At 37.9% G+C, this 26,601-nt stretch overlaps 1 protein-coding gene across 1 annotated transcript in view; it reads right to left on the reverse strand.

Annotated features, from left to right (window-relative positions):
• Nucleotides 1-26,601, reverse strand: part of RPL9 (ribosomal protein L9) — a 110,785-nt gene that overhangs the window by 39,398 nt on the left and 44,786 nt on the right. The gene's annotated exons all lie outside the window — the stretch shown is intronic.

The following is a 26,601-nucleotide window of genomic DNA, read 5'->3' on the forward strand; positions in this document are numbered from 1 at the left end:
AGTTAATAAATGAAGAGCTTATATCTTTCATGTGCTTAATATTATATGATGATTTTTGGATGGGCGCTATTTATGTTATATTGTGTGTTGCATGGATGCAGATTATGGATTCTCACATTCCTCTAGTGCAGTAACGTGTCCCCAAGTAGAGCCAGGTGTTGACCACTACGTGTCAACGACCCATGGCAGTACACCCCCTTTTTTCACAAAAGGGATAGCACTTGATTGATGTGTTCGTGTCGTCCAGCTATCATCATCAGTTTGACTTACAAGAAGTTATGTAAACCCTTTTTGCATGTGTATAATATAAATAATCTCAACAGACCCATATCATGTATGTAACGATCTAGGTAAACTTATCTTTCTAGTGATGATCTTCATTTTAGGAGGCTTTTTGTCTCACTGATCCATTCTCGGATGGTGGGCAGAGTTTTCCCCTCCAGTCTTACCTCAAAGCTGAAATGGATTTTGTCACTAGGATTTTAGGCAAGTCCTAGTGTTCTAAATCGAGTCTATGTAAAAGGAACTTGGGAATAATCCTAACTATTTGGTTAGGTTATTTTATTACAAATTGTTTGGTCTGTTGAATTTTATTTGTGTCGCAGAAGTGGGTAATTTGTGAGGGTCTATTACAAATGGGTTTTCCCTTATGATGTAAAAATATTAAAATCATGTAAAGTGTCTTAAGAGTTGGAAAAATAATTTATCCCCTCATAGGTTAATTAATTAAATTTTCTGGCCAAAAATTAATTAAAATCCTAAGCCAGAAATTTAATTAATTCTAGGTCCTAGATAAATTTAAATTCTCCAAAGACAAAATTCGTCGATCCTAAAAAACTAAATTTAAAAAGGTCCCAGGACTAAGGTAAATTAATTATTTTGTTAAATTTAAACCTTTGATCCCTGGGGATTAAGTCAAAGTCAATATCTATTTTTGAGTTAATTAAAATGCATTTAATTAAAATTTTCGAATTTCCCCAAATATTTAAATATTTCGACGAATGAGATTAAAAGAAATTTTAATCTTCATCAATGGTTGAGATTGCTTTGACGAGGATCACTAGAACTAGCCGTTGGAGGATTTATCTTTAAATAGAAAGTCATTTGTCAGTTGATCCATCCGATCTCTGAGTCGTGTACTAAGAAAAAAGCTCTTGTGTAATCTTTTTTTCTAGATAATAAAGAAAGAGTTTGGGGTTAAATTCTGCGGGTGTTAATATTCATGGGAATACTGTAAGATGTGTTGTTTTCATGCATAATTTTTTCTAAAGCCATTGATGATAGCTTCTGAAGAATGATTTGAGTACATATATCTTGCTCAGTCACTAGGTTTAAATAATAATTTAAATTTTGAACATAATAACAGGTATCTCTATTCATCTTAATTTTATTATTATTTTCTCACTCTATTTTGATGGTTGGGTTGAGTTTTGATTTGCGTACAGATATCTTGCTCAGTCACTAGGGTTTAAATAATAATTTAAATTTTGAACGTAATAGCAGGTATCACTATTCCTCTTAATTTTATTATTATTTTCTCGCTCTATTTTGATGGTTGAGTTGAGTTTTGCAGGGAAATCTTGATTTTTAGATCCTCGGGCGTTAGGGGAAGTTTTCAGTTGGACCAACCAACTCTCGATCCGTGTTTTCTGAAGAGCCTAGCTAAATTAACTTCGATTTTATCATAAGATTTTACTGGTGATACACGAAGGGTTTTGAGTGAGCACTTCCTTTAAAATTTTAAAAATTTAATTTTTGTGTGAAAATTGATAGATCTGGCTGCTGAGAGCCTTATATTATCAGATCTGGGAGCGAAGTTGGACTCAATCCTCAGATCTACCATTTTTGTGCATAGATCTATAATTTTCTTTTGGTTTTTTAACTTGGATTTCTAGGGTTTTATTTATTTTTGTATATTTGCGTTCTGGGTTGTTTTTTGTTTCCGTTTTTGCAAGTAAAGGGTGCAGATCTGAAGGAGATTTTTTTTTATTTGAAGTCAGATCTAGGCCCTAGAAGGTAAAGATCTGGCCTCAATACCATTTTGCAGGGGCATTATTCTAAATTATTTTTAGTTTGAGGATTTCATAATTTAGATCTGGGGTTTTTCTACAAGAGTTTCGATGACAAATTTTAAGCAGAAGAATATATCATTTTAATCATAAATTCCTGGGAACTTTTCTTAGGTTTTTTTGCTACCATTTGTCACCTGTCTGCTGCTGTATTGAACCTCTCTCTTCTGCTGCTACGTTTTCTCCTTCCTGGAAAAAAATTATTCTCTCTTACTGCGTTTTTGGGTTTATTCCTTTCATCCCTACCTGCGTTGTTTTTTGTTACCTGCCAAAAACGCGCCCTCTAGCGTCTTCCTCATCCTACAAATTGATCTGCGTTCCTTTCATATCCTTCGCTAGTCATTCCTCCTTGCATTGCTCTTTCTGTCTGCTACCCTCTGTCTCGTTTTCCTCTAACTTGACGACTTTCCCTTGTTGTCCGAAGAGCTCCATCCATCAAAGTCGCAGCTCCATCCTCCATTCTTCGTCGTCGCTGCTTTTCTCCTTCGCAATACCGTCTTCCCTCTCCTCTCTTGCAGCCACTGTCGAAACCCAAAGAGTTCCATTCCTGCCCCGTGACTTTTCTCCCTTGCTCGCAGCTCCTTCGCTGCTTGACCTGCAACACATTTCATTCTCCTCTGTGCACTGCCATCATCGTTCTCCTGTCGAATTCCCTTGCCTCCGCCACACCTGCGAGCAAACTCAAACAACAATTTCTCCTTTGCTTTTTTTTGTTTTGTATTTTATGCATTAGGGTTAGGCTCTTAAAATTCGATTTCATTTTATTGATTTCTTTTACTTTGATTTTTTTTTTTTACTTGGACCTTTTCTAAATTCGATTTTTATCTTTATTTTTTGTTGGGCTTTTCACTTTTCTTTTTTCTTTTTTTTCTTTTTTTACGACTTTGACTTTTAATTTTCAAATTTGATTTCATTTTTACCTTTTTTTTTATTATTTTTTTATTTTTTTGAATCCTAGGTTTGTTTTATTTTTATTTTTATTTTTATTTTTCTATTTTTTATTTTTTTACATTTGTCACATGAAACCATTTTTTATCATTTACCACATGAAATTTGCTTCATAGGCTTAACACATTAAATTTGCCTAAGAAATAATTAAATTGTTAATCTAAAGTTCCTTCTTGGAGTCTTTTTGTGTTAAGGATAAAATTTGAAGGGAAAATTTTGTGGTATTGACAATTTAATTTCTCTATAGTCAAACATGCTTAATATTTTTTAAATCATCTCTAAAGATTGACTATAGGAAAATTAACAATTTTTTTCTAGATCTGGGTCATTAAAGAAAAATCATTTTTCTAGGATTGTGAATTGCTTAGCATTTGAATTTCATGGTTCTTCATGGTATTTAGATCTTTAGAAATTTAATGATAAAGTTTTGAGCATTTGCATTTGATCGTTCATGATTGTCACTATTCGTTACATTTATAAATTGCTCTAGATAACTTGTTTTTATTTAATCTATAGTTAATTGAATATAAGGCACTGGTCTATAATCATTTCTATCTTGTGGTTGTGTCTTAGTTGTATTAGTGTTTAATCTATTCATCTCAGTTAATCAGGGCTCATTTACATTCGTCAAGTTGTCCATTTTTAAGTCTCCTAGAGCCTGTGTTTCACAAGATATCCTCATTCATTCACCCCAGGGACTACCCCGCTTGAGTTGTCTAGGAGAGAGTCTAAACGGAGTGAGTAAGAATGAGTGATATCCCTTACTCTAAGCGTTGTCACTGCGCCTAGACACTTTGTGCGACAACAGCTTCCATTGTGAGCCTTTAGGATTGAGTCATCTAGTCATAAAAGTCAAATTTAGTCAATGTCATGTATGAAGGACCCTATTACATGTCCACCTGAGGAGCTGCTATAGGTCCTTAATTAAGAGGGAGCCTGGAAATAAGTTTCCTACTTGGAAGGAACTTGGAAATTCCTAAGCCAAAAAGGAGCTTAGGTACATTCCTTCAATAGGAATGAGTATATTCCTTTATTGGAATAGATGTGTCCTCCCTAATTAAGAGGGAGAGACAGACACATCATTCTTGTCTTCACTTAGGAACACAAAATGGAATATTGGGTAAACATCTGGCATCTGGTGCTCTTTGAGGATGTATTACGACATCCAAGATAAGACTAGTCGTTGAGGACCGATATTCTTTGAGGACTGGGAATCCAAGATAAGAATAGTCCTAGTGGAACACACCCTGAGAACCCGGGTGGGGTATGTTCCGAAAGAGACAATGATGAGGGTGTCTATACATCATTGGTCTCGCCAATATTGTGCTTTGATCTTGTGGAGAGATGGAGCTATTAGTCAAGGCCTTGCTATGTGACAATGTGAAGCGACAAAATTCGTTCTTCTCGTTAAATACTCCAAAGACTTGGAATATAAAGATCTCCATTGAGATACAAGAATATATATTAAAATGTATGAATGAGAATGATGATACAAATGAGAGGGAGAGGCCTACTTATATAATAGGCAGGTACCTCTTCATAGAGAGTCATGTTTCATTAGACATGCCTCTTCAGTGTTAATTACTAATTAACTAATCGTTATTACAATTATCCTCATTATTTATATTTATATTATTTATATATATTTATTTGTAACATTGCCTTCCTCCTCAAAAAAGTTTTGTCCTCAAAGCTTGTTGATGCAAAAGGATTGATCTCTCTTTCGGTTTTGAATATCTTCTGGTCTCGAAATTGTCATCTTCGTTTATACCAGTTGATATGATCTTCTAAGTGACAAACAAAACTATCGCACTGAGAAGGGATCAAACCATCATAGATTAATCTTCTGTGGAGTATTCTGATCACTGGAATTTTGTAACGAATCGTCATCATAGGACTGGATTGAGGTTACATCAATATTCTTTGGAATATCAATTTGTTGTTTCTGTCCTGAATGGTCTCGATACGTAGATTGGTTGAGTTGTCTACTCTCATGATTCGAATGTCGATCGGGAACTTTTTTGGTTTGACTTCCCCTTATTAAGTGTGTGGAAATTTTTTAATTTTCTTCTGGCGAAGATATTGTTGAGTTAGTTACAGAACATTCATCAGAACATTCATTTGGGATGTTCATTGTTTGAACTGCAACATTTAAGTTTGTATTTTCTTCAACTTGTTTGTCTTCTTCCCGAGTTGTGACATTCACTGGATCGATATTTGTTGCTTTTTCGTCAACTTGAATTCCTACATTTGATGCATTCTCGATAAGTTGTTCTACCTTGTTTTCTAATGACTCCTTATCCCTCTTAAGCTTCTTTATTTGCATCATTAATTACCAATCCGACTCTTCTTACGAGAAATTCTTCAAATTGAGAATGACTAAGTACCGTTATTAATACCTTCCTAGTTAAGAGGGAGTGTTGAAAAGTAACTAGGTTCAATCTTCATAATGACATGTGTAAATGTGATTTTATGTAATCGATGAAAAGAAGAAAAATAAAATTATTGTAACACTTGTCTCATGGGTTTCATGAGCGAGGAATTTATTTTAGTAATGGCTTCCATTGTGAGCCTTTAGGATTGAGTCATCTAGTCATAAAAGTCAAATTTAGTCAATGTCATGTATGAAGGACCCTTCTTGGGCATGATACACTTGTATATGAGTCAATAGAAGTGTCAAACAACCCTCCAAGACAAGCACAAGCATCCTCCTACAGGTCGGCTTCAAAGAAATAATAATATCTTCATAAAAAGGACACATCGGTTCACCAAAAGTCATGTCAGCTAATTATGAGACTCCAACCACTATAAATAGGCAGCTCGACCTATTTCAAAGCATAGAAATTTGTTCAAGGTGTAGTCTACAGTCTGAAGTGCGAAGTACAGCAAGGATTTCGGTGGCAATAAAGTCTGCAATTCGGTCAAGGTTTAAGGCAGAAAATAAGTGTGAAAAAGAAGGGACGGCAACCTCTCATCAAACACAGAAAGAAGAAGAAGAATCTTAGTTAGTTTGGCACTGTTTTGGTTACTTTTTCTTCACACGTGTGACCTGCATTAAGGGTTTTGCAATAAGGTTTCTTCAAACAGTAAAGAAGTCTAGAAAGGATCTCTATATCAACTCACATCCTAGCCGAAGTCACTAAGGTGAGTCTCCTAGTCAAGCAAAGAAGGAAGATATCTCATATCAGCTCACACATGGAAATTGCAAGGATATAGATAAGTCGAGAATTGCAGATCTATGGACAAGATTGAAATTGCAGAAGTGCAAATAGTTTGACTTGCTTTGACATAGAAGGACAAAAGTGCAACAAGGTTGTTTCAAGAAGGATCTCATCAAAGAAGGGTTGTGTCTTGGTCTTGGAGTGGCAAATAGGTCAAGGGTCTTGGTCTTGGTATTGGTCAATTGAAATCTCTATAAGAGGAAGAATTTGTGCGGGTTTTCCTCTCAAGTGGGAGAGGTTTTAGCCCTGGCGAATAGCCTACATTTTGCGTCTCTTGTCTCTTTATTGTTTATGCATTGGTAATTGTTTGATGAAAGAAGAGCACAATAATAATCTAAAGAGGAGAATCTAATCTAAAAGGTAAAAAGAATTCACAAGCAGTTATCTCATCAAGAGAAATCACCTAATACTTGATGCCCTAGATTTCTCAACACTTGGAAACCTCATTTGTAACATAAGTGGCACTTATGGAAAAGAAAGAAAAAGGTCATCTAACACAAGGCTCATGATACATTTGTCAAAAGGAAACAACTAATGATGGGGATACTTTAGATCCTCAAGATTCTCTGATGGAATCTTCATTGAAAGATTCACTAATCAAGAGGGGAAGCAAGTGTTTCATCAAGAATTCCAAACTTGTGGAATTCATGGGATGATGGTATGATTACATAAAAGGTGAAGCAGATCAAGGGATTGAAGCTCTTTCAATTAAGGAAAGTTGTTGCAGGAAGTTTGAATGACCCAAAATAAAATGAGGTATGTATGCTTATATTCAATATTGAAGAGGCATGTCATATGGTTGCAGGTAACATGAATCAATGCTCTATCTTGAGAACGTGATCAAAAGAAAAAGGATCTCCTCCTCTGAAAGGATGCAAGAAGGCATGAGTCACACAATGTCTAGATGAAATCAACATAATATGTGCTCATATGTAATATGAAGTGGTTGAAAACAACTGGAGGAATTCTAATTGGGAATTCCTTGGAAAGAAATGTGTGAAAAGGAAGGAAGAGATCATGGGATATGCAACCATGGAAAAAGGCAATCAACATCCAAAGACCAAGAAGATTTGACTATGATATCTCCATGAAAGATATGAAGACTTTAATGGAGTCCAAAAAAGAAAGAAACCCTTGACAACATATATTTTTTGGGAGATGTGTCAATATGTATGCAAGATGTTGATACAAATTAGAAGATGTCATGATGAAAGGCCATCACAAACGTTTGATTTTATGTTCATTCCTTTATTTTTGAACAAATATCTAGATGGGCTTATGCAGGGTTGTCGAGGGAAGATCTGTGGATATCTTCCACCACCGATGCCCATGTAGTAGGATGAAAAGATCCTTAAGGAAACATGGCATGAAGAAGGCAGCATAGCATGAAAGAAGGCTAGATATGGTGATGACATTACTGACTCATGGATGAAAGTGATATGTGGATTGTGCCCTATAAAGAAGTCCCAAACATGAAGACTCCTGAATAACGAAAAGAAGTTCATGACATCGTGAGGAGGAATTCTTCAAGTAGTTGCTTGTCCCATCATCTCCACCAAAGGAGCTTTTGTAGGTCCCTACTTAAGAGGGAGCCTCAGCCTAGAAACAGGTTTCTTACTTGCTAGAAACTTAGAATCGAAATCCCTAAGCCAAAAGGGAGCTTAGGTAAATTAATTTTGCGGGAATCAGTACATTCCTTTAGTGGAATAGATATGTCCTCCCTAATTAAGAGGGAGAGATGGACGCATCATACTTGTCTTCACTTAGGAAGATAGAATGGAGGATTTGGTAAACATCTGGTATCCGATGCTCTTTGAGGATGAGTTAGGGCATCCAAGATAAGAGTAGTTGTAGAGTACCGATATTCTTTGACGACTGGGAATCCAAGATAAGAATAGTCCCGGTGGAACACACCCTGAGAACGCGAGTGGAGTATGTTCCGAGAGAGATAATGATGAGGTTGTCTATACATCATTAATCTCGCCAGCATTGTGCTCAGAACTCGTGGAGAGAAAGAGTTGTTACTCAAGGCCTTGCTATGTGACAATGCTGGTTGATATGATGCTAAACAGATGGGTTACCAATCTGACTCTTCTTATGAGAAATTCTTCAGATTGAGAATGACCAAATACCATTATCAATACCTCCCTAGTTAAGAGGGAGTCTTGAAAAGTGTAACTAGGTTTGGTCTTCATAATGACGTCTAAATGTGATTTTATGTAATTGATGTAAAGAAGAAAAAAAAATTGTAATGCTTGTCTCATGGGTTTCATGAGCAAGGAATTTTATTTTTAGTAATGGTTCCCATTGTGAGCCGTTAGGATTGGTCATAAAGTCAAAGAGATTGAATGTCATGTATGAAGAACCCTTCTTGGGCATGTTCCATATTTGTATAAGTCATTGAAAGAGTCAAAAGGCCCTCCAAGACAAGCACAAGCATCTCCTAGCAAGTCGGCTTCAAAATAAAATAAATGATCTCCTCCAAATGGCACGTTGGCTCACCCTCCAACAAGCCAACTTATTTGATGGGGAAATAACTATAAATAGAGCAGCTTGGCCTCATTTCAGGATCAAAATTCCGGTCATCATCAAGTCTGCAATAAGAGGTGCGAAGTTCATCAAAGAAGCTTATTATCAAGTGATGAAGGGAAGAGTATAAACCGAGCTCTTTTTCTGGTCTATTTTTGGGTTGATTCTCTCTACACGTGTGAGGAAACAAGAGATCAATCGCAGCAAAAGAAGCCAAGACAGGTTGCAGTCCTCTTGGGTAGCCGAGTTGGAAGAATATCAGGTCAAGAAGGAAGCAAAGTCAAGCTAGAAGAAGACCCTATTCAAAGCGAAGGAAATCAAGGCATAAGAAAAGGTCTAGTGCATAAGCTAGGGCTTTTGAATTAGGATTGCAGACCTAATTCAAGAAGGCCGAAGGTCTCAAGTAGAAGGAGGTCGAGATTGAAGAAGAAGCCGAGAAGGAGGAAGGAGCAGAAGCATAGTTGACTAAGGATCTCATCAAAGAAACCTTGTGTCTTGGTCTTAGAGTGGCAAATAGGTCAAGGGTCTTGGTCTTGGTATTCATCAATTGAAGTCTCTATAAGAAGAAGAATTTGTTCAGGTTTTCTTCTCAAGTGGGAGAGGTTTTGGCCCAAGATGATAGCCTATATTTTGTATCTCTTGTCTCTTTAAGGTTTATGCATTGGTAGTTGTTGATGAAGAATAACACTATATATAATAACATAAGTAAAAGAAGATCCTAATCTAAGAAGTAAAAATCATTCACAAGCAGTTATCAATAGAAGAGAAATCACTTAATCTCGATGCCCTAGATTTCTCAACAGTTTGAAGCAATGTTGACAATATCGCCGATATTCGCAAATATCATGATATTTTCGGGGAGATGAGATATCGCCGAGGAAATATCGCGATATTTTGTCTCCCCGAAAATATCGCGATGTTTCCGAAATATTGGCGATATCTTGAGAAAATATCACGCTACGACGCAAAATATCGCCTAGGCGCAGAAAAAAATTGTCGCCGCGGCTAGAAAAGACCGATTTTGTTTTTTTTCATTCATTTTCATTTCTGATTACTGGAGAAGGAAGGGGAGAGTTGTGTGCTTGCTACCAAGGAGGATTTGAGTGTTGAATAGCCATTATCGCCACCAACAACAAAGATTTTGTTGATCTAAGATTGAAGAACAGTGAGACAATTTCATTTCTTCCATTAACAAGTATGTTCAAATAAACCCCTATGTTAATGAATTTTTTGATAGTTTTAGGATTATTCTTGCTTGCCTATTTGCCTACAAACATTTTGCTTGTTTTTTTTTCCATTTGCTATGATTTTCATGCCCATGAGCAAATGCAAGGGTTTTCTCCATATTTGGACAGCAAACTCCATTTTTTTTTTAACTTTCAAATGCACCCTCTTATTGTCATTTATGGTTTTTCATTGAATTCACATTGCAAATAATGTAGCAAAAAAATTATTTTGTAAAATGAGGTGGTTATTACTTATTAATTCCAAAAAAAAAAAATTGGTACCCTAAGTTTGAGTTAGCTCACTACAAAATTCAAATATGTCAAAAGCCTTGGACCCATTTTGGGAGTATGGGGAAACTAATGGTGGGACAAATCGGGCATATCTTACATGCAAATTGTGTGGGACTAGGATGACAGGAGGGGTTACACGATTGAAATACCATCTGGCTAGACTCACTAGACATGATGTTGGGTTTTGTACAGTTTCTAGTCCGGAGCTTATACAAAAAGCTCGAGGCAATTGATGAAAAAGATAAAAGGAAACAAGGTTGAACGTGCAGGTAGATCTTTCGGGATATCTGATCCTGATTTTGATGCTGAGGGTACTGGGAGGGGCTCCACAACATCACCTGCTACTACTAGTGCAAGGTCATCATTTTTTATTCCACGAATAGGACATGGATCACAACCTGGCATAAAATCACTTGTTAAAAAAAAGGAGAAGCAAGAAGCAGATAGAGTCATGGGGAGGTATCTTTTCTGGAGCGACTTACCTCTCAGCATCACCATAACCAATCCATTTTGGCAGCGAATGTGTGATGCTATTGCTATTGTGGGGGCCTAGGGTACAAAAGTGTTACATATGAGGAATTGGGGGGGCCAATTCTTCAAACAGAAAAGCAGGACATCAACTCTAGATTGGCAGAGTTGAAAAAAATGGTTACTGGATGAACAGTGATGTCTGATGATTGGACAGATAGGAAGGGTAGGACCCTTCTAAATTTCTTGGTACATTGTCCTAAAGGTACCATGTTTATTAAATCAGTGGATGCATCAGAACATATCAAAGATGCAACAACAATATGTGAGTTGTTAGATGGGTTCATTTGGGAGATTGGTGTGCAGAATGTGGTGCAAGTCATAACAGACAATGCAGCTAATTATATGTTTGCCAGCAAGATGCTTATGGAGAGGCATCGCACATTGTTCTGGACTCCGTGTGAAATACATTGTCTCGATTTGCTGCTTGAGGATATGGGGAAACTCTCCTTCATCAAGGAGGTTGTTAATATGGCTAGGAGCGTCCCGAAGTTTATTTATAACCATGCTTTTGTTCTTAGCCTTATGAGGAAGTTCACTAGAAACAAGGAGTTGTGGCGTCTTGCAATCACACGTTTTGCCACAAACTTTATTACTCTTCAGTCTTTGCTTCGATGTCAGTTTGAGTTGAAGCAAATGTTTGTGTCTGATGACTGGCGTAATTGTAGATACAGTAGGAGATAGGACGGGAAAGCCATTGCAAAAATGGTGTACTCTGAGACGTTTTCGCGTGGAGTAGAAGAAGCATGCTCAGTTAGTGAACCTATAGTAAAGGTTCTCAGATTGGTAGATGGGGAGAAGCCTGCAATGGCTTATTTGTATGAGGCCATGGATAGGGCCAAGGAAGCCATTTGTTCTTATTATGCAAACAAGGGTTATGCTGGCCTTGATAGGCATATGATGTTATGAGATGTGATTGATAGTCGATGGGCAAGGATGCTTCATCGACCCATTCATGTAGCGGCACTCTTCCTCAACCCCGCATTTTCATACAAATGCGGCTTTGATTTTGATGGCGAGGTGATGAAAGGGCTCCATTCTCGTATTCATAGGATGGTACCTGATCCTGAGCTTCGTAGCAAAATCAATCGCGAGATACAGTTTTATCGGGATTGTGTTGGCTTATTTGGCTTTGATGATGCTATTAGGGAAAGGACCCTCTTCATGCCACGTAAGTGGCAAGTCATCACTCATTAGAAATTAGAATTTTCAATTTATGATTTCCTTACTTAAAATTCTATTTTTAAATTCAATTATGTAACTTTTATTTGAAAGTTTAATTATGTTTTAAGTTTTTGACTTTTTTATTTCTTTATTTTGTTGTAGATATTTGGTGGCGAAGCTATGGTGCAAGGGCACCAAATTTGCAGAAATTGGCCATAAAAATCTTGAGTCGAACATGTAGCTCTTCAGGGTGTGAGTGCAATTGGAGTGTATTTGAGAAAATACACGCAAAAAAGTGCAACAGGTATAACTTTGAGCTCCAGCATTCAGTTGAGCAATTACACTTATTGTAATTTTTAATTTTTAATTTATGACCTTCAAGTGTCAAGAGTCAAGAGTCAAGACTCATTAGTTTTTTTGACACTCTTACAGGTTGGAGTTCGTACGCCTCAATGATTTAGTGTATGTGCATTACAACATCCGACTTCGAGTGAGGCAAACAGAAGCACCAATGGATCCAGATGCCATTTCCTTAGACAATATTGATGTATTGTCTCAGTGGAGGGTGGAGTCTGAGGAGCCCATCTTGGAGGAGTCACCTTCATGGTTAGAGCTATATGATCCATTAGAACAGGGGCAGCAAGAGGAGGAGGACTCGGAGGAGGAGCAGCACTCGGAAGAGGAGCAGGAGGAGGAAGAGGAGGAGGAGGAAGAGGAAGCTTCAGCATTAACACCATCTGCTATAGATATAGGAGAGCACAGCTCCATACCTAGCACTCATTATTTGACATTCGGTGCAGAGGCAGGGCTAGGGCCTTCTACTACTAGGGGAAAGCCTGGCAAACAGCCCATCATGTTTTCCCGTAAAAGGGGGAGAGGGCAGTGATTTCAGATAGATGGCTGCTAGTTTTATTTGTTTTGCTACATATAACTCATGATGATGAGATACTTTTATATATGTGACGTTATTTTGTATTGGTTCTCCACATTTGAGTCCTTGATTGGACAATTATCAGGGATCAGCAGTATTTGGTATCGCCTTTGATGTATCATTTCTATTTGACCTCATATATATCAGTGTTTTCTTCATATTTATGTACCAATGTGTTTATTTCATGTTGTTATTGCTTTATATGTTTAAAAATCTGAAGAAAAAAATGAATATATTATGCATTTTTTATGCTTGCTGATATTTGCTGATATTTTCGCCAATATTGCCGATAAGATGTTTTCTGGACCCTCGTCGATATTTTGCCAGTACCGATATTTTCAACACTGGTTTGAAGTATATTCATGCCCTTAACAATTAAGTATAGTCCACTATGATGCATCTATGGCTATTGTCCCTAATGATTGGTAACTTTCACTTGAGTTTGCGATGGTTTTCCCAGTTGGTCCTTCACACAGCAACAAAAGCCTTGAGGGCCATTTCATGCCTCCACTACACATCATGTTGTTATAGCACCATTTACCACTCTTGGTATATATGATGCTTTGTTTATGGCCTAGGGCAACCCTTCCTTCCAGACTTGATCCAAATATATAAAAAACAGTGTTTTATTCCCTGTACGCTACTTTGCCCTGAACTAAAAGCATGCACACACGGGTCAGTCAATACCCAACTCGCGTATATGTGTTAAAACACTTAAAAAATTAAATTTCCTTAATTTTGGGCGGATTTCACGGGTTTTACCTATTGATTACCTCCTATTGCCCGTGGCCCAATTGTTTCCCAACTAAAAAACTAATTGGGAGAGGTATAAATAGACCTCTATGGGAAGGCCTTGAAGAGGAGAAGAGATAGAGTTGTTATACTGAGATTATCCCTCATTGAGTCTGATGAATCCCTGTGCCTCATGCACTTCCCCAAACTTTAAGAAACCCTTGTTTCCTTGATTATAGATATCATTTCTTTTGCTTGAGATATCATGGTGTTGGTGATGTAAGAAGATTGTTGAAAATTGGGAAAGGACGAATCCGGAGGACAGTTCCACTTGGAGCCAGAGAAAGACTCAAGTGAATTCTCTCCATGTTATTTATAGTTTACTGCAATAAAAGAAATGTTGTCTTGTTTCCGAAATTAACTATGTCTATGCATCAAATTATGTTTTAATTCATATATGAATGTCGTTTTGATGTATGATCAATCATTTGTTTATATGATATAAAGTCAATTTTGTGAATATGCTTTACTTGTATACTGCTATGTATGTTCGAACTGAATGATTTTCAGGATTGAAAAACATCGGGAATTGAAGAGGGTCTAAACCCTACGGGACCTACTCGAACGAAGGAAATTCGGGTACGGTCACTCTTACGTAGTTTGATAATATAAGCATCTTGCCTGAGTTGTTTGAGTATTTCTTGTTGTAGTTTGCTTCTGCTCTGTTGGGGTTCTAACCCAAAGCCCTAGGGTGCTTTCACCCGAAACAGAATTGGCAACTCCACTAGGGATAACAATCTTGTTATTCCTGGTTTGGGTTGTTCATTCTCAATCAAGGCTCAGTCTTTGGTTTGCTTGCGGTTACAGTCTTATTTGGTCTACTAGAGTCCCAGGCCTCAAGTCTGATCTTTTGGATCAGACTTTGTTTTTTATTTTTTCTTGCAAAGCTTTGTATACGCTCTTTACTTTGTTTACAGTCGCATATACACACTTGTTTTTGTAAAGTGAACTCGCGTATATGTGAGTTTCCTATGTCAGGAGCGCGTGTGCACGCCTCTGTGTTTGCACACAGTCGCGTATGCAAATTTTTTCATTTTTTTTTCAAATCTTTCAGCCCAGATAGATTTGTTGCTTGGTCTTTTCAATCTCTATGTGGTCAATTGTTGTCTGAAGAATTTAATTATTCTGCAAGCTTACTGTTTTGAAGTCTCTTCCTCATTGAAAAGATTTGGCCTAGGTTTGCTTCTTTAGCGAGTTTGTAATTTGTGTTTTGGCACACAAGACTTCGTCCTGAAGTTCTTCACTGTTTTGGTCCTCCAGAACACGTGATTTTTTTTCAGTTTTAGTGTCAAGCCCGGATTTCAAATCTACTTGCTTTGCTCTCCTTTGTTTTGTGGCCTCATAGCTTTTCTTGCTTTTTGAAAGTCTTTTTGACGAATTTGGAAGTATTTCTTTCCTGGCTTCTTAGTCAGTTTGTCAAACTCTTTGCTGCTATTTGGGTCGTTTTGTACAAGTTGAAGTCTTTTTGCTCAAGTTTTCGTTCATTTTCGAGTTTGTAACTTGCAAAGACTCCTTGTGCTCTTTTTTTGATCTTTTGAGTTTTAGTAGCATTTGATTTCAAAAAGTTGTTTTGGTTTCTTCCTTAAAAGAAAAATCTCAAAAAACATTGCTTTTGTTTTTCTTTTTCCAAGTTTTTTGGTTTACGGTTTCTTTTGTTTTGTTGTTGAGAAGTGAATTGAGATCTTTTGTGATTTGTTCTGCTTGCTTTGAAGAGAAATTTGTGTTCAAATTTTTGCCCTCTTCATTTTCAAGTGGACTTATTGTCTCTATAAAGAAACACGTTTTTGCTTCTTGTATGAGCATCCATGCACTATCATTATAGTTTGCATTACAGACATTTTAGTCTTTTTGTTAGGTTTTGGGTGTGTGGAGTGTGTTTTCTAGAAAAAAAAAGTTGCTTGTACAAGTTTATTCGTAGAACTCTATAGAAATCCCTTTTCATTGAAGAAAATAACTACATTGGCATGTAGCTAAGTTTCTATTGGTTTTTGTTGCATCAAAACATCAACAGTTTCACTCTCATAATTCCCCTGACTTAAAGAACAGCTATATAAAATCAAGCGATTAATAAAATTAACTAGACTTTTATTGTTGTCATTAACAAACACCAACAATTTTAGGCTCATTAGGGCCTTGGATTAGGTGAGTGGAGAGTTAACTCTCCAAGGCCACTCAAATTACAAAACTTAGAAGTTGAATAAAGAGCGAAACCCAATATCGTTAGAAAGACCGAGAAAGCTCCGTGACTGGGAGTTAAGCATGAGGGAGAGTGAAGACAAGGAAGAGAGATACCCCCTCTCCTACTTGTTGGATCCCGCCTCACGACTGTTCTGCCTGGCTTTTGATACAAGTTGGTATCCATAGTGGCCTTTCCTAAGGATCGCATAGGTGGCTGCAGAGGGAATCCCGTGGCACCTAACGCTGACGTTGCATCATGTTCAGCAGTACTTCTGGAGGGTACCCTTGCGAAGCTTGGGTGCTTGCCCCAGCAAAGGCTGTTGTCTGGAGGTCAGCGTAACTACTTTTGATACCTTCGTTGGTAGGCTTGGGCCGTTATTATCCCAAACTATCTTCGGAAGGTCCCTTACTTCGCTTTCTTGTATTTTGGTGTCCGGTCCTCATCACTCGGAGCAGAAATACTTGGAAGTTGCTTGATTGGTTGTATCTTTAGGGATTTTATAGTCGAGTGCTCTTTGCTCTTTGTATATAGTTGGCTTTAGGTATTTTTGTCGTCACTTTTGGACTTTAGATTCTGAGTGACTGACCTACCACTCCGTCGATCTTGAAAGGCTTTTGATCTTTCTTTCGAAAGTTGTGGAGTTGCCTCCTCAAGGGCAAAGGTTTTGATTGTGCATCTATCTTCCTTGGAAAGTCATTTGTACAATCCCATAAGGGAAGGATCTGCGAATAAGTTAGATATGGCCAATATTCCTGTGGAAACCAACCAAGGTACCCTCCCAAAAGGGGATCCTTGTGCTTTTCCTTTCTTTGGAAACATTGGTACCCCCTTGATGGCCACTTTGAATATTCCTGGATTGAATGTTGGACTACCAGTTTGGCTGTGGTCCACTCCAAATATTCCTGATGTTCTTGAAGCTTCTCAGATGAATGCTTTATTTCAAGGGCATCAAAATGGTGTTAATTGTTCATCTTCTTTAAAAGAGAAATCTAGTATTCCTTTTTCTCCTCCCTCTTGTAATAAGAGATCTAAAAAGAAGAGAAAGAGGAGGACAAAGAAGAAGACCAGTTCTATCCAATCATCATCAACCTCTGCAAGTCATGTTGGAGATGAGCCTTCAGCCGCTGCAAGTCATGCTGGGGGCACAAGTCTAGTCACTGCAAGTCATACTAGCAATTCATCATCAACCTCTGCTAGTCATGTTGGAGATGAGCCTTCAGCCACTGCAAGTCATGCTGAGGGCACAAGTCTAGTCACTGCAAGTCATGCTAAGGGCACAAGTCTAGTCACTACAAATCATACTAGCAATTCATCATCAACCTTTGCTAGTCATGTTGGAGATGAGCCTTCAGCCGCTGCAAGTCATGCTGAGGGCACAAGTCTAGTCACTGCAAGTCATACTAGCAATTCATCATCAACCTCTGTAAGTCATGTTGGAGATGAGCTTTCAGCCACTACAAGTCACGCTGGGGGCATAAGTCTAGTCACTGCAAGTCATACTAGCAATGGGTCACCTACTTCTATGAGTCATATTTCTGTGGACTCACATGCTTCTATGAGTAGGGTTGGGGGCACAAGTCCTATCTCTCTGGGGAAAGAGTCACTGACCTCTGCAAGTCATGTTGGGGACTCTCCGCAAACCACTGCTAGTCATGTTGGCGGAATGGTTGTTGATAAGAAACCTAGGCGTGGAAGTTTTAAACCTAAGTTCCCTTGTAAGATATGCAAGGGAGACCATCTTACTCATTTGTGCCCTAGTATTCCAGAGGTACAAAGGATATGATCCGAGTCTGAAAATTCTTCTACTCCTGAATCTAATATGGTTTCTCAACAGTCTCATCAACCATTAGTTGATAACGTGGTTGTGCCAGTGCAATCACTGGCTGATTACACTCCTCTTTTGGGGGGTGAAGTGCTTAACAACAGAGTCTGTTTGATTTCTAGTATAGAGTCTTCTGGTAGAGGGGGCATTCCGATTTCTTTGAATGTTCCCCCTCCAAGTTCTAGGAGTGTCTCCTTTGATTGGGATAGCCTTGTCAAGCCTCGTCTTCCTTCCGTTGCAACTTTCCAAATAAAGGTTAGAGTTAATTCCACAAACGTCTATCGATGAATGGTGGATGAAGGATTTTCTGCAAGTATTATATCCTCCTTGACTTGGAAAGCTTTGGGTTCTCCAAAGTTGTTGACAGCTGAGAGTCAGTTGTTAGCTTATGATAGAAGACCTGGTGAATCTATGGGTGTTCTTCCTCAATTGCCTATTACTTTAGGTGGGAAGATTGTCTTAATCGATATGATGGTGGTTGATCGCCCTTTAGACTTTAATATGCTACTTGGGCGTGATTATGTCTATGCGATGAATGTTGTGGTGTCTTCACTCTTTCGAGTGATGTGTTTTCCTCATAAAGGGAATATTGTCACTATTGATCAGCTTGCATCTGATAATCACCACCCTAATTTGAATTTACTGTAGAATACCCCTTGGTTTGTTCCAAGTGTTCAAATAGACTCTACCCCGCCACGAGTGAATTATGTGGCATTGAATCCTCAATGTTCAATTGCTTTTGAGAAGGATCCTTTGACCTATTATTCTCCTTCTTGGGACTTGGTCCTGGCAATTGACTGAGAGATTCTTCCTATAGGGACATGGGACCCCTTAATTCCCTCTTTTGATCCTTGTAGTTCTCATGATTTCTCAGAATTTGATTTTCCTTCACAGGAGGAACTCTTTGAAGCCATGAGTTTTGACTACCAAAGGAGTCCTTGGCCCGAGCCTCGAGAGGGGCTTGTTTTGAAGAACTATTATGCGTAAGCCGTAAGACTGCGTGGTTCCCTATACCATATTGTACATATAAGGTACGCATTTTCAAGTTTTGTATTCTATAACACAAGATTTTATCTGAAATGTATATGTGGGATGTATTAACTTCTTGTCTAGTGTTCTTATTTATGTCTACAGTACTTGAAAGATTTCTCCTTAGGACATTTTTATGGTTGATCCATTCTAACAGGTATTGGTTCTCGAAACTGGCATATAGGTTAGGTTTTTCACCTACATTGTGCATTTATCAGTTTCCTTTCCCATTTTGGCCTTAAGATCGACCCCACCAAGTTATGGTGCAGAACCTTCTCATTGCTTAGAAGTATCATGACTTGTGTGGTAGAGCCTACCTTGTCATGGGTGCCCTAGATAGTACCTTGTTGTCACTTGGCACCCATGCTGAATTTTTGTTCTTAGGCTCAGGAGTCCTCTTTAGTCCCGCCATGACTTATGCTTTGAAGCCTCATTCCTCTACTTCTTTGCTATTTTTTTGGCTTATACCCTAGAAGCTCCTTTGTGTTGAGTTGTACTGCTACATTGCATATTACTTGCACCTTTTGGCCTTGAGCTGGCTTCACTTGGACTCGTCTTTAAGCCACTTATTTGACCATGTCTTCTGCAAGTCAACCATGCAATCACTTAGCTTCTGCAACTTGACGCATCCTTTTACCCGTGTAAAGAGCATCCCTTTGAGTGTCCTTGACCAATTTCGTCTCCCTGCATTGAGCATAGGAATGTTCCCCTCCCAGGAACTAGATCATCTGTTTCTCTGACACTTGTTCTTTCCACTGTACTATAGCATTCTTTTATTCTTTTTCCAACTTAAAGAAAAAGACAAAAAAAAAATTATATATTCCAAAAAGAGCGGGAACGGGACGACATTTCCATATTTTGTTGGTAGCTAGAGTCAGTCGTGTCGCCCTTGAATAAAGCACTCAAAAGAAAGTCTCTCCTCCATTGGGGTGGGATTTAGTTTGACTTAGGAGCGCCTTAACCTTGTTATTGAGTCAGTACTCCTTCGATTGGTTACCTCTTCCAATCATATGGAGAGTTTGCTTATGCCTCTTGCATGACAAACTTATACAGAGTTATCATATGCTACCATATAGTCATCATTGAGTCGTGCTTTTGTTCAAGGGAAGTAAACCTGAGTCGGCCTCTCTGCGGTGTCTCTTGACCTATTTTTTAGTCGGCCATCCCTGGTTGTCAGTGTCATGTTTGTCATCACATCAGTTATATTGGTCCTTTGCTCGTGCTGGTTTGAGAAGGTCTCCATTGACTTCTTGCTAGCGGGTCTTGTCCTTATCGACTACGACAAATTGCTCTGAGGGCAAATCTAGAGTTGCACCCTGGCCCTATTTTCATTATTGATAGGTCACCTTGTGCTCAACATCGATCAGTATCATGGGTCTTTAACTGAGTGGTTTCCCTTGTGTTCGACATCAGCTTTCATTATCACACATTGGGATTCGTGCAATGCCTTGGTTTCCATTTGACCCTATTGGTGGATTCCTCGCCTCTGTGTCAGCTTTCATTATTGGTTGGTTCAGAGGGTTTCTATCATGTGCTAGCTACATCTTGTGTATGCCGGAAACGTGCTTCGGTTGGGTTACTACATCTTTTTCGTCTGATTCCTTCCACATTATTGGCCTATGGGTTACACTCGCGCTAGATTGATGAAGGATGCCTTAATGCCTTCCTTCTAGCGGATCTTTTCCTATCGACTACAACTCATTTTCTCTAGGAAAAAGATCTAGAGTCCATTTGGCAGTACCTTGGGGTTTGCAGTCATCAGTGGCAGATTCCTTCGCTATCGACAATGGGAAACCATCATTGTCTCCTGATTGATAGATTCTTTCAAGTGTTCGACTTCAGCTCATTCATTCACACTTGTTAGATTGTACTGGGTACCTTGACTCTCATTATCATTATCGGTGAGTAGTCTCGCGTTTGTTAACGGTATACATCAATGACCGATAATCAAACGATTTCTCACGTGGTCGACTTCAGATCATTCATTCCCATTGTGTAGAAATGTATCGCAGCGATCGGTGAAGTCCTCGGGTTGCATCAGCGTGTTTTGATTCACTTGTCAATTGCTCTTGTCGCTGCTAGTTGACACCATCCACCTTATATGTTGTTGTTCTTTACAGCGACATCTTATATGCTGGCATCGATTTGCGATGTAGTATCATTTTATTCCATCATGTTCATTTGGTACTATTGGGATTAGTTTTTGACATCAGTGATTAGCTTCATCCTTTAGCATCATTGATCGTCTTCTTATATGTGATATTCAGACATGTACTTTTTCGATCACGATCAGATGATCCATTATGTACTTTCAGTTCCTTTATACTAGTATACATATTGGATCCGCTTGTACTTGATATGCGGACATGCTTTACTTTCTCTGAGCATGGGTATGCCTGCCTCAGACAGCAGTTTCTTTTTGATCTCTTTTGATGGCTTGGCAGGCTAAATTCTGGTGAAGTCCTTCTCAGTCTCAGCATGATTCTTTTCATACACTTAATACCTTTCGACCATCATGTACTCTTTCTAACCTCATATATTACGGGGCATCTGTTATAGCACCATTTACCACTCTTGGTATATATGATTCTTTGTTTATGGCCTAGGGCAACCCCTCCTTCCAGACTTGGTCCAAATATATAAAAAACAGTGCTTTATTTCCTATATGCTACTTTGCCCTGAACTAAACACGTCAGTCAATACCCAACCCGCGTATATGTATTAAAACACTTAAAAAAATAAATTTCCTTAATTTTGGGCGGAGTTCACAAGTTTTACCTATTGATTACCTCCTATTGCCCGTGGCCCAACTATTTCCCAACTAAAAAACTAATTGGGAGAGGTATAAATAGACCTCTATGGGAAGGCCTTAAAGAGGAGAAGAGATAGAGTTATTATACTGAGATTATCCCTGACTGAGTCTGATGAATCCCTGTGCCTCATGCACTTCCCCAAGCTTCAGGAAACCCTTGTTTCCTTGATTATAGATATCCTTCCTTTTGCTTGAGATATCATGGTGTTGGTGATGGAAGAAGATTGTTGAAGGTTGGGATAGGACAAATCCGGAGGACGGTTCCGCTTGGAGCCAGAGAAAGACTCAGGTGAATTCTCTCCATGTTATTTATAGCTTACTGCAATAAAAGAAATGTTGTCTTGTTTCCGAAATTAACTATGTCTATGCATCAAATTATGTTTTAATTCATATATGAATGTCATTTTGATGTATGATCAATCATTTGTTTATATGATATAAAGTCAATTTCGTGAATATGCTTTACTTCTATACTGCTATGTATGTTCGAATTGAATGATTTTCAGGTTTGAAGAACATCGGGAGTTGCAGAGGGTCTGAACCCTGCGGGACCTACTCGAATGAAGGAAATCTGGGTACGGTCACTCTTATGTAGTTTGATAATATAAGCATCTTGCTTGAGTTGTTTGAGTATTTCTTGTTGTAGTTTTCTTCTACTCTGTTGGGGTTCTAACCCAAAGCCCTAGGGTGCTTTCACCCGAAACACATGCCCAGGTCGTACCACACTTCCAGACAGTAGTGATGACCTTGCAAATGCAATGTTGCCCCTTCAGAACAAAGCATTGAGCATTTAGATGATTGACTCCTTAGAGCACCCCTACATGCTAAAACATTGAACTCCTCTAGCTTGGTGTTTGAGATTCTTGATCATGTACCCAAAGGACCCAACATGCCACTAAGATGGCCTTGACACTATTTGATGGATGACTTGTTGCAAAGTCCAAGTGATGATGGTCATCGTCGGGATGACAAGAAAGGGCTTGTACTACCACTTGGAGCTCCAACATTGGAGACAGAGGATGGCATACAAGGCTCAATACACCAAGTCAGTCTTTATTTATGCCTTGTTTAGCTCTGATTACTCTATATTGTTTATTTCTTACTTCTGAAGCTAAATTTCATGTTATTTCAGTCCTAAAATTCATTACAAATAGCTGAAATAATTTTTTGGGTCATTTACTCCAGGGTTTTGACCCCAAGACCTCCAAAAGAGAATTTTAAGCTAGCTTAAAATTTATCATAGTGTTGGTCCAAGGCTAAAAGTTGGCCTTAACCAGCCAAACTTTAGTCTTTCAACTTTCCCACCCTTAGAATTGATATCCGGGAGTGTTCTGATACTTTTTGGTGACTTTTCAATGGCCTTGCTTGCAGATTTTTGCATTTTTGCAGAAATTTAGACCTATTAAAACAGGGCAGCAAGCAACTTTACATAGAAACCCTCCTAACCAACCATTAAAACTCAAAAAAAATTACATTTAGAGTTAGAATATTTTAAATAAACCAAAATCCATTACCCATTTGCTATATCTAACAAATGTTTTGAGTTTTAACTAGTTGTTAGAAATTTTATTTGCAAATTTACAGACTTGTAAAAATAGGACAGCAGCATTTTTGTTTAGAAGCTTATCTAACTAGGTATTCATTTATAGGATAGACACCTTTTCTGGTTAGCATACTTTTAGTACACCAATTTCTATTATTTACTTGTTAAATTCTATTGACGTTTGGCGTACTTAAGTGCTAGTTTAGTTAATCTTGTGTTGCAGATTTAAGTATTAAACCAGCAAGACAGCAAATACAAAATTCTTCCCTTCAGCGACCAAACCCCATTATAAAGGCACTGGTATTCTAGCAGTTAGTTGAAGTTGTACTACGGGGATCCTCCCTTGGCCTTATGATAGGAGTTGACAGTGGGCCTTTGTCCTGTGTGTGTCAGCCACAGTGGATCATACGATCTTCCAAAATCTCTAAACAGAGCGGTAACAAGACCCACATATGTATGTGATTTGTATGTGGGCAGTTCAAGTATGGAATTTGAAAAAGTTTTTTTTAAAAGTCAAGTCCATGTAGGGATACAAGGATGTTTCCCTGGCCAACAAGTGCATCTAAAGAAAAGTGAGGCAAAAGATGCTATAACAATATTGCAAGCTACGTGTACTTTCAAGATGTGTATATAAATTGATCTTATTGTACCATCAATAGCCTGAATTCTAGCTCTAGTAGTCGTGATTGTAGACATGCATTGACTCCATCGACAAACCAATGTGAAAATATAAAGATTATGAAACACAATGTAAGAGTAACAAACATAATCTTGTGAACCTCTTGCTATTTTAAGAGGAGGTTGTTGTTGAGCATTCGTTTGGGGATTATTATATTGTTCATTCTCTTGTGCATCTTAGAGGGCACAATTAGTGAGTTCTCCTAGGTGGACCTTGGAGCACATCCTCCTATGTGGAGATTTATTTTATTATATTTTGCATGCATGCATAGTTGGAGGTCATATTCCATGTGGACACTTGGAATTCGACTTGATTTGGTGCCTATTTTTAGTGGTATGCCCCCCTCTCATCAGCATTATCTTGTTATTTCACAACTATTTTTAGATGGCACAAGTTGTCGTTGAGAGGTATTTGTCCAGATGATGTGACATCGTTAACCATGGATCGAGGAGAGATCTAACTACTCCAATATTTTATTATTTGTTTGATTTATCAAGGAGTTAGAAGGATAATAATATCTTATTGTATGAGAAAAGAGACTCTCTATAAAGAGGAGCTCTCTCTCTAGTGTAAAAATTATGAAACATGATATAAGAGTAAAAAACATAATCTTGTGGACCTCTTGCTTTTTTTAGAGGAGGTTGTTGTTGAGCATTCTCCTTTGGGGATTATTATATTATTCATTCTCTTGTGCATCTTGGAGGGCACAATTAGTGAGTTCTCCTAGGTGGACCTTGGAGCACATCCTCCTATGTGGAGACTTATTTTATTATAATTTGCATGCATGCATTGTTGGAGGTGACATTCTATGTGGACACTTGGCATTTGACTTAGTTTGGTGCCTATTTAGTATTTTTAGTGGTATGCTCCCCTCTCATCAGCATTATCTTGTTATTTCACTACTATTTTTAGATAGGACAAGTTGTCGTTGAGAGGTATTTTTCCAGATGATGTGACATGGTTAACCATGGATTGAGGAGAGATCTAACTACTCCAATATTTTATTATTTGTTTGACTTATCATGGAGTTAGAGGGATAATAATATCTTATTGTATGTGAAAAGAGACTCACTCTATAAAGAGGAGCACTCTCTCCATTGTAATGGGGTTTGAGAATTTTGGGGCCGAGGAGCTCTCTCCTCGAGCTACATCGTACATCATTTGGCACGCTTAATGGAAGATTGGAGGTATTGCATCTATTTCTATAAGATTTTATTTTTGAATTCTTTCACATGTTGTTTATTTTTGTAGGGAAACCTTGTAACTAGTCCTCAAGGCCTTGTAATGGAGCATTATCATTTGGATGATGTAGGGTGAGGACCAAATACCTCTTATGTTCATTTTCATTATATTAAACTTGCATCTAACAAACTAGGTTGTTGCTTGAACCAATATAATATCACCTTCATGGGTTTGTTTTAAAGTAGCACTCATAACTCTCCAAGTATAATTTTATGTATCAATTTTCAGCAAGCTAGGGCTCATTGTGGCATGCATAGCAGCCCTTTTGCACATGTATGCATTAGCCCTCTTAGATCCATGCTTTTTTCCTCCATTTTGCCCAATATTTTCTGGGCACTAGTCTTATGGTTTTCTAGCACCTTTTTGTTCTCACACCATTCATATTTTCACCACTTTTACAACCACATGCTTTTTTAGGCTTACTCGTCAAGCATCACCTACAGCCTCATTCCATAGCCTTAGTGATTCTATCTTTAGGGAAGCCCCACTCGAATTGGAAAAGAGCTACTGAGATTATAGTGGATAGCCTTCCTAAGTTGCTCAAAACTAGCCCCTTAAGGCTTGGGACTTTACATCATTTGCTGGTGCTAGATTTTGTTTTAACATGATCTATTTTCACAGAAATAAAGTTTAATTGGAATTTAATCAGATTTCATATCAAGTATATTGGGTTTTTAATAATTCATTTGTGGTTGAGCAGCTCCGTTTTGAAAATTTCTAGTTCATTTTAGATCTCATGTGACAAGGTATCTTGGAAAGAATTACATGGGTATATATGTTCGTATTTATTTCTAATGTACTAGTAGGCCATAAAATCTAGGAGGAAGTGAATGTCTTCCATGGCTTTCATAATAGAATAGATTTCTGCTGTGGTTCATATGTCAATTATTGTTAGGGTTTCTACAATTTAGTTCCCTAATAAATGGTAGCAGAGCATAAGCGTTATCCCAGACCTAGGAAAGCACAAGTCTTTGTATTGGATATAACTTTCTACTGAAGTGTTCGACAAAAAGCACCATTTGTTGCAAAAAATGTCAAGATCGAAAGCTTTCAAGATCATATAATTTGATGTATTCGGTATTCCTCTTCACAATTGATAGCACAACAGCCTACCAAAGTCTTCTGAGTCGGCCTGAGGACACTATCAAAAATAAATCCTTCATCTTTAACAGCTCATATATCTGAAATTGTACATCAAAATCAGGTCCGATTTGATCCATTATAAATGCAGGTTCTGTTGTTTGTTTTAGCATATTATATTCCATGATTTGAAACAAGAATAACAGAGATAAAGGAAGTACAATTTGACATTTAGATTCAATCTAAAATCCCTAATTGTGTGGAAGCATCAGCAATGACTTTGAATTGGTGTTCCTGAAATGAATCCAGTTCTTTTCAGGTAAAGATACAGATCCTGGTTATTTCGATTCTATTATTTTTATTCATAATTCAATTACTAACAGTTTGACCAAGTTTGACTTCAAAAACTCTAAGATTGTGAATCTATGGGATAAGGATACTCCAAGCCAATATGGAGGAAATGAAAGAAAAGAAACAATTTTATAAAATAAAATAAATCATAAGAATAAGATGGAA

This window comes from Pinus tabuliformis, chromosome 3_1 (genome assembly GCF_031772625.1).
Source record: "Pinus tabuliformis cultivar Carrire ecotype Pingquan chromosome 3_1, CPIR1, whole genome shotgun sequence".
In the NCBI taxonomy this organism is placed as follows: Eukaryota; Viridiplantae; Streptophyta; class Pinopsida; order Pinales; family Pinaceae; genus Pinus; species Pinus tabuliformis.